Genomic DNA, 13,772 nt, shown 5'->3' with positions numbered 1-13,772 from the left:
ATATTCAATCCTTCCATATTTTTCTTAATTCCGTTCCAATTCCTCGCTCCACCTCTATTGAGATTCTTGGTATCCATGTTGAATCTTCCTATTCGTCACACGTGGCCGTCAAGTGTGACGGGCTGCATACGCCCGTATATATTATCTGCTATATCCCCTTCACCACATCCTCTCTTACTCTCAACAACTCCTCTCTTTTCATTTAAGCGTTATTTCGCTATTTGATTTGGCCGATGTCTACGTTCCGGCTCTTAATCAACGACTCCTAGATCATATACAGACTATCCAAATTTCTTACCTTCTTTTATTGCGTCAGTAAATATGACCATATATCTCCGTATTACTAGAGATTCGGCTGGCTTAGAAGGTGGCAACATTTTATTCTCCACCTATGCTGTCTAGTTTTTCATCTTCTTCGCTCCAATGCTCCCTTGTATCTGTGAAGTCTCCTTCAATTGAACTCTGAGCTTCATTTCACTTTTAACCCCTTGTAATCAGGTACCAAAATTACTTATCCTTCCCATTCATCGTTCCACTAAGTTCCGTGGTGCTTTCTCCTACCTCAGTCAAATATTGTAATTCTCTTACTGTATTAATAAAAATATCTCCCTCTTTGTCCTGCTTTCGTTCTGCTGCCTCGCGTTTCATTGCGTCACTCACAGTATTTAAGATTACACGAGACTGACATAATTGGTATATGTAGGTGCTTACGTGTGTGTATGCGTGAGTATGTATATGATTTTAACTATTGTTTCACCACTCATTGTATCGTTGCTTAGTCGTGGTTTTTTGTTACTGGAAGGATTTGTAATAGCAGATTTGCTGACCCCTAACCCCATTTGCAAGCTACTATAGTCCTATTTAACGTATTATATATTTATGTTTATTGCTCTGTTAGCATGTAATCTTTTCTACAGCGTTTTACAATAAACTAAATTAAACTAAAAAAAAATTTTTTGTTAATCAGATCAATTTTAATGCTTACATTATTACAATGTATCTCTTTATCTGTCGCATTCCGTGTAAACATTGCAATAACAATTTTTATTCTAATATAAAATTACAATAATTTCTTTGCGCTGCATAATCGGTCAATATGATTTTTTTAAAGGAATTGAAAACGTGTTTACGTGAACTTTCTGTAGTAGACCACACGTTGGAAGTTCTCGGAACGCCAAAGGAATACCAAAGGCTACGTAATTGGATAATTCGAATAATAATCGGATGTATTGTATACGTTTTTTATGATTTAACGTATAATAATTTATTTCTTTTTTTTAATTCCATTTATGACATACATTTCAACATGTTTGTTTTTGTGACGTATTTTGTGATTCTGTACAATTATCCGTCATACGTTATTGCCTTAAGTGCTCTGATCTCTGCAGTTATCCTTGGGTTAGTATTATACATGTGTATACATTTACTTTGTAAGCTATTTTTATTGACATTGTGCGTCAAAATCTTTACAGTGTGAAACACATAAAGATCTTTTGGTAACATATAAAGAATGGAAGTAATGACCATGACCTGGACAATATATGTATGTTGTTTGTATTGTACAAAACATGTATATACAATATCTTGAGTATTAAAAATATACTAAACAACGGTTATTTAAAATAAATAATTAATCACACACACTACTTTATGTTATTATATATTCGTAAGAGACGTAGATTTTTAAAAAAACGCTCTGAATATAGTAATGTTGAGTAATATAATCGAATAAATATATTGTCAGAATTTTTATCTCCAATGAACTTGATCTTGACATATGTCGTCATAAAAAAGTAACGGCAAAACTAACAGTAAAAGTAACTTCCATCTCTGGTTGTAAGACAGAACTGCGCCGCATGTCGACAGGTAGTTATAATACGATTGAATTGACGCTACGTCTCCGCAGTTTGAAAAAATAATTCGAATTTTTTTCATTTTTTTTCTATTTATTTGACAATTAAAAAAATAGAAAAAATTAACATAGACTATTAATTCTAATTTAAGGGATAATGACATGTTCTCTGAGTATAACCGTAAAAGTAAATGTCAATCGGATTAATAGTCTTTTTGGAATTGTGATCACTATATTCGAAACGTGGTAAAGAAAAACGCGAATAAAGTTCTGAAATATTTTAGTACAAGCACCGCTCTGTTTTCCGTTAGAAGCGATAGTGACTCTCAGAAAGAAACGAAACTTTGCTCTGTTGGATAGAAATGTTCTAGAATAGTTTCGAATGGTTGAATATAAGTAATGGCGAGCGCCGGTTATAACACATGATTGATGTGCGCTATTTGAATCGATCAAGCGGCCCCAAACACCTCGTCATTTTATCTCGTATATTTTGGACAATTTTCGTTTCTTCCATAATACGTTTTTATGGGATTCTTAAGACTAAGCTTTAAAAAAACAGAAAAAAATCGATGTTTTTTACCTCTAAAACGTAAAAACCTCCTTAAAATGCATCGTTTTATGTTTTTAACAATTGTTTAGCAATTTTGTTTAACATTTCTCAGCTTACTGATTGACAAATTGTTATTTCCTGTAAGGCACGTACACTGTTAAATTTTATAAGATCAAATTAACTCATTGTGTGTCACCACTGCTCCTACTAAATATATCGTTATTTTTTACTAAAGTGATAATTAAATTTGACATTATATAATGTTAAATTGATACTGTATAGTGTCAAATATAACCATTGTTTTAGTAAAAAATAACGATATTATTGAGTAGGAGCAGTGGCGATTCACATTGAATTAATTTGACCCTATAATATTTAACAGTGTAGTGTTCAGGTGGGTTCCTTTTCGTTATCTAAAAATTATAAATTTTGGTTAAAATACATTTTAAAATTTTGCTCCTCATATATGTATTAAATATTAAGTTGATACACAAAAAGTAAATAATAGGTGTTGTACTTAATTCCTGCCGTTTTTCGTCTCCAAAATTGATTTGTTTCGAAGAGAAATACCTTAATCAAAGTATTATTAATAAAGTATTCTTAATTAGTAATAAAGTAGAAAATGGAGGAAATCACTTTGATTAAGATATTCATTCATCTTCCGTTCGAAACAAATCAATTTTGGGGACGAAAAACGGCAGGAATTAAGTTCAACACCTAATATTTAAATTCTTATTTAGTCCGACTTCTGATTATTTATTACCTCAATTAGCGTTAATGTGCTTATACATAATGCGTACGTTATAATTTTAATAAAAGATATAACTAAGTCTTTTTTAATTCAGATGCATAAGCTCCAGATTTCATCGAGTCAATGAACGTTTACGTGCTTTATATTGTGATCTGTTCGAAAGTAGCGCAGATTACAGAAGCCAAAACAGATCCATCTTTGTGCATCAGCGGATAACAGAAGCTAAAGAACACAATCAATATATATGGATTATAATGTAATAATTGTCTAATAGAATTACTGTGTGTACACATGCATGCGAATGTATATATGTATACAGAATGTCTCAATCTAACTTTCACATCAACATATTTCAAAAAGTATTAAAAAAATGTTTTCTATGAAAGTGCAACTACTTCGAGCGAGGCCTATTGTGATCACAATATTCTTTTCTAAATAGAGATACGATGAGAGACGCAATGAAAAAGATATATTGTTCATCAGCGATTTTTAAAATGGACTGATATGATTTTTTACGTAATATGATTTTTCTATAATCATTCTACATGTAAAAGTATTAAGAAATATAAAGAACCAATATTTCACGAAATATTATACATACATTTCTCTGGCACATAATTGACATGACACTAAATATCTCGTAAACCATTAATTTTTTGATAATCGTAATATGCTTATACTTTTATAAATAGAATAATGAGATAAATCAGGTGTAAAGATAACATATACTTGTTTGTTTAACAGAATTATTCATTGTGCCTACGTATTTTTTTGATAAAACTTTAGAAAATGGACAACCTTTCGCAAATTTCAATAATCCTGAAATATACTTTCAAATAATATTGATGATATTAAGGTAAATTTAATACTTCGTTTCTTCTCAAAATGTAGTAAAGCAGACAAGTTCTCTATTTTAAAACACATATTCTTTCCTTTGAAACACATATTCTGCTTTCAAAACGAAGTTAATATAAGAAAAAAGTAGCCAAGTTAAAATATCATAAAACAGGGGAAAGGTCGGTCCTTTAAGAAGGAAGTAAATTTTAAAGCCTTCTGTATTACCGCGAGACACATATAATTTTTGTATAATAATTACCTTTTTTTCTGTTACTTATTCGAAAATCCTTTTCCTGGATTAATGAATACGCATTAATACGTGTCTGCGAAGTAGAGTCTTAATGCTAAGAACGACAAAAAATTTCGAAATTGAGATTTACTTTATCATTTCTTAGTCCAATATGGTGCTCCAGAGCTTACGTCGTAACAATATTTGTTTCATATAAAAGCTGTGCAATCTGTATTTATGAAATAGTAATTCACAGAATAGTAGTTTGCACGAAAAATCAAAGTGGATTTCTTAAAATTAGACTTAGACGTCCAATTATAACGTTATTGTTATACGAAAATTTACGAGTACCAACATGTACGTGAGATATTGATGTAGTAGAATGTAGTGATGTAAATGACACATAAATCTTCGGTGTGCAAGACAATGTACAACATGACTATTCGTCTTTACGACCCCTTTAAAATTATACGATGGAAACAAATTTAAATTTGAATAGGTATTATAGTCGATTAAATTTAGAAGCAGAGAATTAAGGACGTTTTATACATATTTTCAAAATGAAAACAAAATTATGAAAAAATTACAGATTATTACCATAAATCACGTTTAAAAATAATACTACAAAAGTGATCGTTTACTATGGATCATGAGTTATTTTATTAATTAGTAGTATCTTTTTAATCGGTGTTCTCTCTAAAAAATAAAAATATATGAAAATGCAATATATGGAATGAATGATAAAAATCTCAATTTCTTAATAAAAGTGCATTATGTATTTAGGATTATTTATGTTGAGTTACATTGCGATGCATAAACTAGTTGTCCATTAAATAAACAAAATATTTATTTATTCTGTATCTTTGTAACAATAATCAGTGAATCTCAATAAAACTTCGCATAAATTATTTTATGTGAATATTTAAAGAACTTATACAAGAGAAATGTTAACTTTTTTAAGATTAAAAAAATTTTTATTTTTAAACTAAATATAATAACCATTAAAATAAATAATCTACAAGAATATGTTATTAAACATAAAAAAATATTATTCGCATAACTTTCAGATGTATATATTTGAAATGGAAATATATTAAACATATTTCCAAATTTAATTTTCCTTGCAGGTCTAATACATCCTTAAATTGTACAGTAACATCTTTTAGATGCTTCCTCTCCTAAAAAAAAACAATGTAACAAAATACGTTCAAAAAGTATTAAAAGTATCATGTCATCGAAATCGTTTCACTTTTATCTGATATACACTTTTCCTTATCGTTTTGACATAATTTGATGCAACAGTTGCAATGAGACATCTTATATATGTATATATATATATTCATATAAGACTAATTAATTTCAAAATTAGGTGAAATAATTGCACGTTGTGTACCGCAAGTAATAAAACACTATAGTTTATATCGAATTCTACGTTAAAAATATAATTTCCTTAGTATTTCTCGTGTGTTACGTCCAAGGCTTTGCATGCATGAAACCTGAGGGAATGAAAGTAACGCGAACCGAATCGCCCGCGCCGTATCGTCGGGTCCAAGCTCCCGACCTCAAGGGAGCTAGGGAAAGGACCAACTCAACGGGAGGTACTTCACTTCGTCCTTAGGCTCTAGGAGAGCCTGTGGTCTAAAGGGGCACGAAGTGGAAGCCTCTCTCGAGGTTGACGCTCCGCTGAGCGGACCTCGAGGCGAACGCAAACGCTAAAGGCGCAAACTGGGTCAGTGTGCCGTGAGGCACATTTTGACACCAGATGTGTCAGTGCGTTCGATGCCCTTATTTTCGGCCTTGGAAATGAATCCAAATAGCCGGGGATAAGAGCAAGTGCAATCGTGGTCTTGTCGTTATGAATATAAGGAGGCGTTGTTCGGAAATAAAATAGTCAGATTTTTACTTTACATTATATATTTAAAATTAAAGTTAACATTACATAGTTGGTTATCTATTTTGTAATTGAATTATGCGTGCGAGTGTGTGATTGATGTAGTGTGACAGAAGGGAGAATTTACGGAGAGGATAGCGAGAGAATAAAAAGAAAAGGGAGTTTTGGTGAATGGATCTGAGAGGGTTTGGCCTGACTTTCTTTGGACGATGATAGTATTAGCGGGCGGACACGTCCGACTGGTCGATAGGAGCGAGGGGAATAGCGACAGGGAATGAAATTAGCGTGAACAGACTGCAATGTTTCATTTTCTTTTCCATGGGAACTTAAAAAGGGAATAAGAAAAAAAGAAAGAAATAATAAGAATCAAATAAAAATAAATAAATAATAAAAAAAAACTAAGGAAATATTGAAATGAATTACTGAAAGAAAAAACGAGGAGGATTAGAGAATAGAAACATACTGACTTATTATTGTGATACTGATCGGTGGAAGTTCTCTGGGCAAGATGTGAGATTCACGATGTTTCTTCAGCACTGATTCTAAATCTTTAAATCTCGCTGACCAAGTAAGCGAGGTTGATAATTCTTCTCCCGCACTGCTTCTAAGTTCTGGGCTTTAACGGATTGATTTCGAAAAGTAATGTGTTATTTAGCTGGTTGACTCCAGGAAAAGATTCTGTCTGTCTCCGTTTGTCTGTCTCCGTTTGTCTGTCTCTGTGTTAACTTTCGAAAAAATTCTCTCTGAGGGCCGCGGTATATGTTGATTTTCCCTTCATTGGTGGGATTCTAATTAGGTGGTGGGACACTTTTCTGGCTTCTGAATTGGTCGAAATTGTGGGGGAGGAAAGGATTCGGTTTTGTGTCAACAAGTGTCAGTATCTTAACTTTACGATCGTTTTTAAATTACGGGAAAATAAACGTGCATCGATTAAGACGAGCGCACTTGCACTGTCGGCACGGGCCCGTCAAACACCTCCCCTGGACATCGCGTGACGCTTTTATATTTTGGTCGCGGACATCGTAAGAATCGTCCCCGACTTGGCTGTCAGAAAAATGTTTAGGCGCCAGTATCGGGCTTTCAATGACGTTAGTTATCAATTTTAAAAGCGTTGTCCGAGGAGGATGTCATCGACGATGCTCATTAGCTCTCTGCGTTCACCGATTCTAACTTTATTTTATCTGACGTTAATAAGGAGATACTGATGTCTTTGCTTTTAATTTTTCGTAAGAAAGATTTTTATTACTTTTTATCTGTCTTACGCGTTGATAACACTAAGTCTCCGTGAGAAAGAGAAAAAAATTGCTGCGTGAGTCCGTTGGACGTAACACGTGTATGTCTCTCGGTTTGATTAATTATAACAATTATAATTTATTTACAGGCACATCCATCTACAACTATGCCTTATATCACGCAAACTAAACAAAGTATTCAAAGTACAAATGTTAATCCACATGGTATGGTACTTTATCCAAGCTATAAGTTTCTATCACTCAATGTATCTTTTGTTTGGAAAACGTCGGCATACATAGACATATCTTTCTGCCGTCAACTGTACAAATAACTGTTTTGAATTCGTTTTACTGACTATTTTCTTTATCACATTACACTACATATGTCAAACTGTTTATAATAAGGTATATATTATAACCGAACAAAAACATTAATAACTATTTATAACTATAATAGAATAATAAGCACAAACAGCAATGAAATTATACATGTCAAAGTTTTATTTGAAATCTGATTCATTGAATGCAAAGTTTTCAGTTTTACTACTAACTTTGGTAATCATATATATTAACGGACACTACGTCGATGACCTTGACCTTGACATAAATTGTCATCATGGCCCTGAGTAACCTCCGACAGGTTTTAGGTGGCGGTCGATCTTCATTAAAAAGTTATTAACAAAGAAAATTCAACTATAACATGAAAATTCCCTGCTTTAAAATATGTTTGATAGTCGTGCACTGTAAAGAACACTGTATCGTGCCGACGACCGCGACTTTGACATATGTTGTCAAACAGACAATTATGGAAGTCCAGCAATTCTTTGCAGTGGCGAAGGGGGGTGAGAGTCGGGTATGAGAGTCGTGCGCCTCTAAAGCAGGGGAGGATGGGGGTGAAAGTTGCTTGGTGTTGAAAACCAAAACCTATGTAGAATAGTATTTAATACTGCATATATAGCAGAAATAATACGTTATTTTTCAAACTTCTTTTGTTAATAACTTTTTAACCAATAACAATCCAAAAAAATTTTTTCCTGCTTTACTCTGCATACATGGTTTTCGATACATGGTTTAATTAGGATTAGGTTATTACACATCCATGACTATATAATAACCGAACCCTAATCAAATCATGTATCGAAAACCATGTATGCAGAGTAAAGCAGGAAAAAATTTTCTGTTCTAAGAACAAAAATTATATAAGAAAATATGAAAGTCGTGCGCCCCCAAGTAAGGGGGAAGGCGGAGGGGGAGTTACTTCTCGTGGAAAGTTGTAAAATATACTTTAAAGCAGAAAATTTCTGTTACATATGGTTGAAAAAGAATATTCTTCTTAAATTTTTTTGTTAATAATTTTTTAACAAAGAACGACCGCCATCTAAAACCTGTCGGAGGTTCCTTAGGGCCATGACCTTGATGACATATGTCTAGGTCAAGGCAATCGGCGCTGTGTTTGTTAATGTATATAATTAACCAAACTTTCGTTTATTGTTGACATAATTTCAGATAAATGAGACGGTAACAATTCTTCACAAATTGTCCAATTATAATCTCGATGAGGATTTACGTGAACAGGTAAATAACTATAACAAAATTTTATTTTAGAATTTTAACTTCTTATGCTTAATTTTACTAGCGCTCAAAATCCGGATATCTACATAAATATCAATGGATGATTGTGTACAAAATTGTGTTATTACATAACAATTGTGTTATTCTTTCATATATTTTAGAATATTTGTACACACATTGTAACGCCACAGGCAAGGATAAGCTAGAAAAGTTTAAAAAATAATTTGTTATTTTATATAACAAAAGAGAGAGAGCGAGTTTTTGAATGTTATTTCATACTATCAATATTCTACTATCATGGTATCGTACTGTCAATATTCTACTATCGTACGATCTGTATCCTACTATAACACTATGAATATTCTGAAAAATAAGCTCAATACATTTTGGCATATAGTACTGGAAATTATTTATAAGGGTTTTGTAATTGGTGTTGTTATGTACAAATATCCTAAAAATACATGTAAAGGAATATAATATGTCAAATTAATAAATTCATAGTGTTTCATTATATTCATTTTTAGTTATTTATTTTTTAACCATTTCTATATGTCGACCTTGCTTCTACTCAATACCTAGTAAAAAATGTTTCATGCATGAGTATGTATTAATATGTATGAACATGCATAAACACGCATAAATATTCATAAACATGTATAATTATATATGGAATATGTTCATATATGTTCATACATCCTTTTTTCTTTTGTAAAATTACTTTTTAGTGTAATAGAAATAATAATAGTAAGTGAAAACATAAAAATAATTAAAGGGATAATTTTCGTATCGTTTGTTTTAGAAAAAAACGAGTTTGGAAAAATATTTAAAAAATTGCTCATTCATAATTATGCATAATTTTATATCGAGAGACACGGTAGTGTCTCGCGCCAAGTGGGCGCGCAGCGCGAGACACGCGTGTCTTTACACGAGTCAGCGAGTTGCGGGCATCCGAGCATCCGAAATTCTCGGTTTTTTAAATAAAGGCTAGACCGATCAAGTTCTGAATATGAGCTCCATCGACAGCTTGGGTCCGAATTATATAATAAACGTTTATTTTACCTCTACGTGGGACACGTAGAGGTAAAATAAATTTAAGTTATTCTAATAAAATTTTCTCATTTTGTGATGCTTCGTCTTTAATTTTTTGAGATTAAATGTATATTCCATTGCACACACAAATATATAAGACTCTTGAATACAAAGATAAAGGTATCATTTTGTCTCGTTAATTAAATGTGTTGTAAATGTCTTAACGGAATATGAGGAGGCGTCACAAAAATAACTGAGCGTCACTTTGTTCTCAAACAACTAACCTTAAGTTCTTTATTAGATACGATACGTGAGTAATACAGGCAACACGCCATATTGTTGTTTTTAATAATAAGTATATAGAAAGGTGACCAATGTCGTTAGAACCACAGCTCTGCGCCATCTATAATAAATTATCGATCGAGTTGCAATGGGGTTACAATGTGGATCGATTCATTGCTCCAATAAAATGTTATATGTTGCAATAAAATATATGTTCTTTTCGCAATTTACAAAATATAATAGTATATGTTATATGTTGCAAGAAATTATATATTTTTTTTGCAATTAGCGTAATTTAAAGATTTGATTTCATTTTCTTTTTAAATACATGCATACGTACTATTGAGGGGTAATTTATAATAAAAAATCAACAATATTACCACTTGAACTATATTATAATTGTACCGATTTCTTTTTTTAGTTTATATAATATGGTTATACGTAAGTAATTTTTTTCAACATTTCTTCAAACTTGATTTTTTCTAAAACAAACGATACGAAAATCATCCCTTTAATTATTTTTTATGCTTTCACTTACTATTATTATTTCTATTACACTAAAAAGTAATTTTACAAAAGAAAGAAGAATGTATGAACATGTATAGACATATTTCATATATAATTATACATGTTTACATGAATATTTATGCACGTTTATGTATGTTTATACATATTTATACATATTAATTAATGAAAAATATTTTACCGGGGATGTCGTTAAAACATTGTAGTTACATAACTTAACTCTGGAAAATGTATTAAATTGGACTCAAATTTAATTTATTATTTACTATGTTCATACACTAATGTGAACGCTTTACTTTTAAACTAAAAAATGGATTGATTTTGACACATATTGAAGTTAAAAGTAACAAAAATGTCATTAAACGTAAGGGAAATGGTTGCTGTTTAATATCTGCGACAAAGTAATATAATTGACATTTTATAATAATGTCTTAAATTTACTCATCCATTGGATAAAATTTATGCAAGTATCCGAACTATCAAGAATGGTAGTATATATTTAACGCTTATTAAATTATTTATTTCAATTAGATTTGGCAGTTTATGTTGCAAATAAAACAGAGAGAGGTAAGATTTGGCTTGGGACATTTCTACTATGGATATAATTTTATCTGCTGGGTATGTCATATTTTAATTAAAAGTATAAAAGTATATAATAAACGTATATACATATATATACATAGAATATATACATGATGGAACAATAACTCTGTTCACTTTGAATATTTCTCCTATTTTTAGAGATATCTAATATTATATTTATTGAAGTTGTACAACATCAAGAGAGGGGATGTAATATGCTATTAATAGTTTTTCTATGGATGGAGGCGCTTCGGAGATTTCAAGGTCACTTTCACTTTTTTAAATGAAATTGAATGATTGTTTTACAAAATAAGATTCCTCTAATCTAATTATTTCACATATGAAAGTATTAAAGTAGTGTATCAAAAAATCAATAGTTTACGAGATATTTTGTACTTTATTGATATGTTAACATATGTTAACATAAAATTTTTAATAATTTATAAACTATTAATTCTTTTATAACCTTAATACTTTTATAAACATAATAATGAGATGAATCAATTGGTGGATGAAAAACACATAGGTGCTTTAAAATAAATGTGTATGTATAAAGGATATTTTTTTAAATAAGCAGCTATGTGATTTCGCAGTGACAAACGACAATAGAATCGATATCGAATGGATGTTGGTTCGACATCGAAATCATCAAATTGACGTCTATTCAATATCGATTTTATTGTCATTTCTGACTGAGTTCTTTCCATCAATTCATTCATCTCATTATTCTGTTCATAAAAGTATTAAAGATTACAAAAAAAATTAATAATTTACGAGTATTTAATATTTTATGTAAATATATGCCAGAAAAAAGTACAAAATATCTCGTAAACTATATTGACTTTTTGATATCACTACCTTAATACTTTTATATGCAGAATAATTAAAGGAATCATGTATATTATGTAAAAAAACGCAAACCATTCTATTTAAAAAAGTGGAGGTGATCTTGAAATCTCCGAATGCCTCCATTCATAGAAAAACTATTTCTAATATATTGTACCCTTTTTGATACTTTATACAAATACAATAAATATATCATTTCATATCTCTAAAATAGCGGAAATATTCTAAGTGGAGAGAGGTTCTGCCCTAGTCTGTACATATATAATAGAATAAATACGTAGAGGAAAGGCCCCTATTATGAGATACCGAGTTCATTTTGAGTAAATGATAGAAGTCTATAGGCAGAATTTTAAAAAATAATAGGTCATTTTGAAGGGAATTTAATAAGTTTTAAGATAACGTTACGTAAAGTTTGATTAAAATCCCATTTCTTTCGAAAATTGGAGAAATGTAAAAAGTGAGCAAATCGCAAAGTTAAAAAATTGTGCTCCTAATATGAGATTCCCTGAAAAATCGATAGTAAAGCGCAAAGTACGTCAGTATTGCAATTAAAAAACTTTATTTAATGTTTCTAAAATACAAACAAACGCAGTCAGCGTCCGTGAAAAATGAGCATACGGTAGATACCCAGAACTCGTTATCAGATAGTTGGAATCAAGCATCGCAAATATGCAAGCACTCAACGTTCATTCCGGTTGTCTTTTTTATTATTATACAATAACATTTATACTTTAGGAACGATTTCGCTATAACATAGGGACATGGGTTACTTCATATTAGGAATACCCTGGATGTTATATTACAATTTCCACGCCTTATGGTTTCACGATCATCAAATCTAACTTCAGTAATTCAATATATCCAATCAACAATTCAATATATCCAATATTTTTCTATTTGAACGACATTACTCCGTCATCACATGAAAACTTTATTTCCAAATATTTATTTATTAAGTAATAAACAAGGTTAAAATGCTCGTCTCAATGTAACCTGAAAACATCCAAATCTAAAATCTTATTTTACAATGACTATAGGCATAATCTAATAATGAATTTTCTACTAAATAGTTTCCAATCCAAGAGCAATAAACTCATGGTGGAACCAATAGATAGCGTTTATTAGTCTAACAGGAACACCGCTATCTCATATTAGGCGCCTATCTCATAATAGGGGGCTTTTTTCTATATATAAAATGGAACGTATTCAAGATCTTATTTATAATTAATTCCTTTAAATTTAACCTTTTCTCTCCTAACTCTGGCTATGTTCGTCAAACGCAAAGCGATCCGTATAGACAAACGCTATCTACAGCCAGCATTCGCGAAGTAATTTATAGTATTCCTTATAGTAAGAGTTACGCCAAACCATTCTGTACAACTATATACGAAACGTTGTTAACACTGATTTTGTCAAATAGTGAATGTTTAAACATAATTTGTAGTGGTCGCATCTTGATACATATAATGCCACTGGCATGAAAGAGATAATTTAGAAACGATTTACAAAGAAATTATAATTACCTTATTTTAAGGGACAATCCCTTTTTTTCAAAAACATGTCAAGGTGGCGTTGTCCATGCTATTCGGGCATA

The sequence above is a fragment of the Trachymyrmex cornetzi genome, unplaced genomic scaffold (assembly GCF_001594075.2).
Source record: "Trachymyrmex cornetzi isolate Tcor2-1 unplaced genomic scaffold, Tcor1.1 scaffold229, whole genome shotgun sequence".
In the NCBI taxonomy this organism is placed as follows: domain Eukaryota; kingdom Metazoa; phylum Arthropoda; class Insecta; order Hymenoptera; family Formicidae; genus Trachymyrmex; species Trachymyrmex cornetzi.
This window is presented reverse-complemented; position numbering follows the sequence as displayed.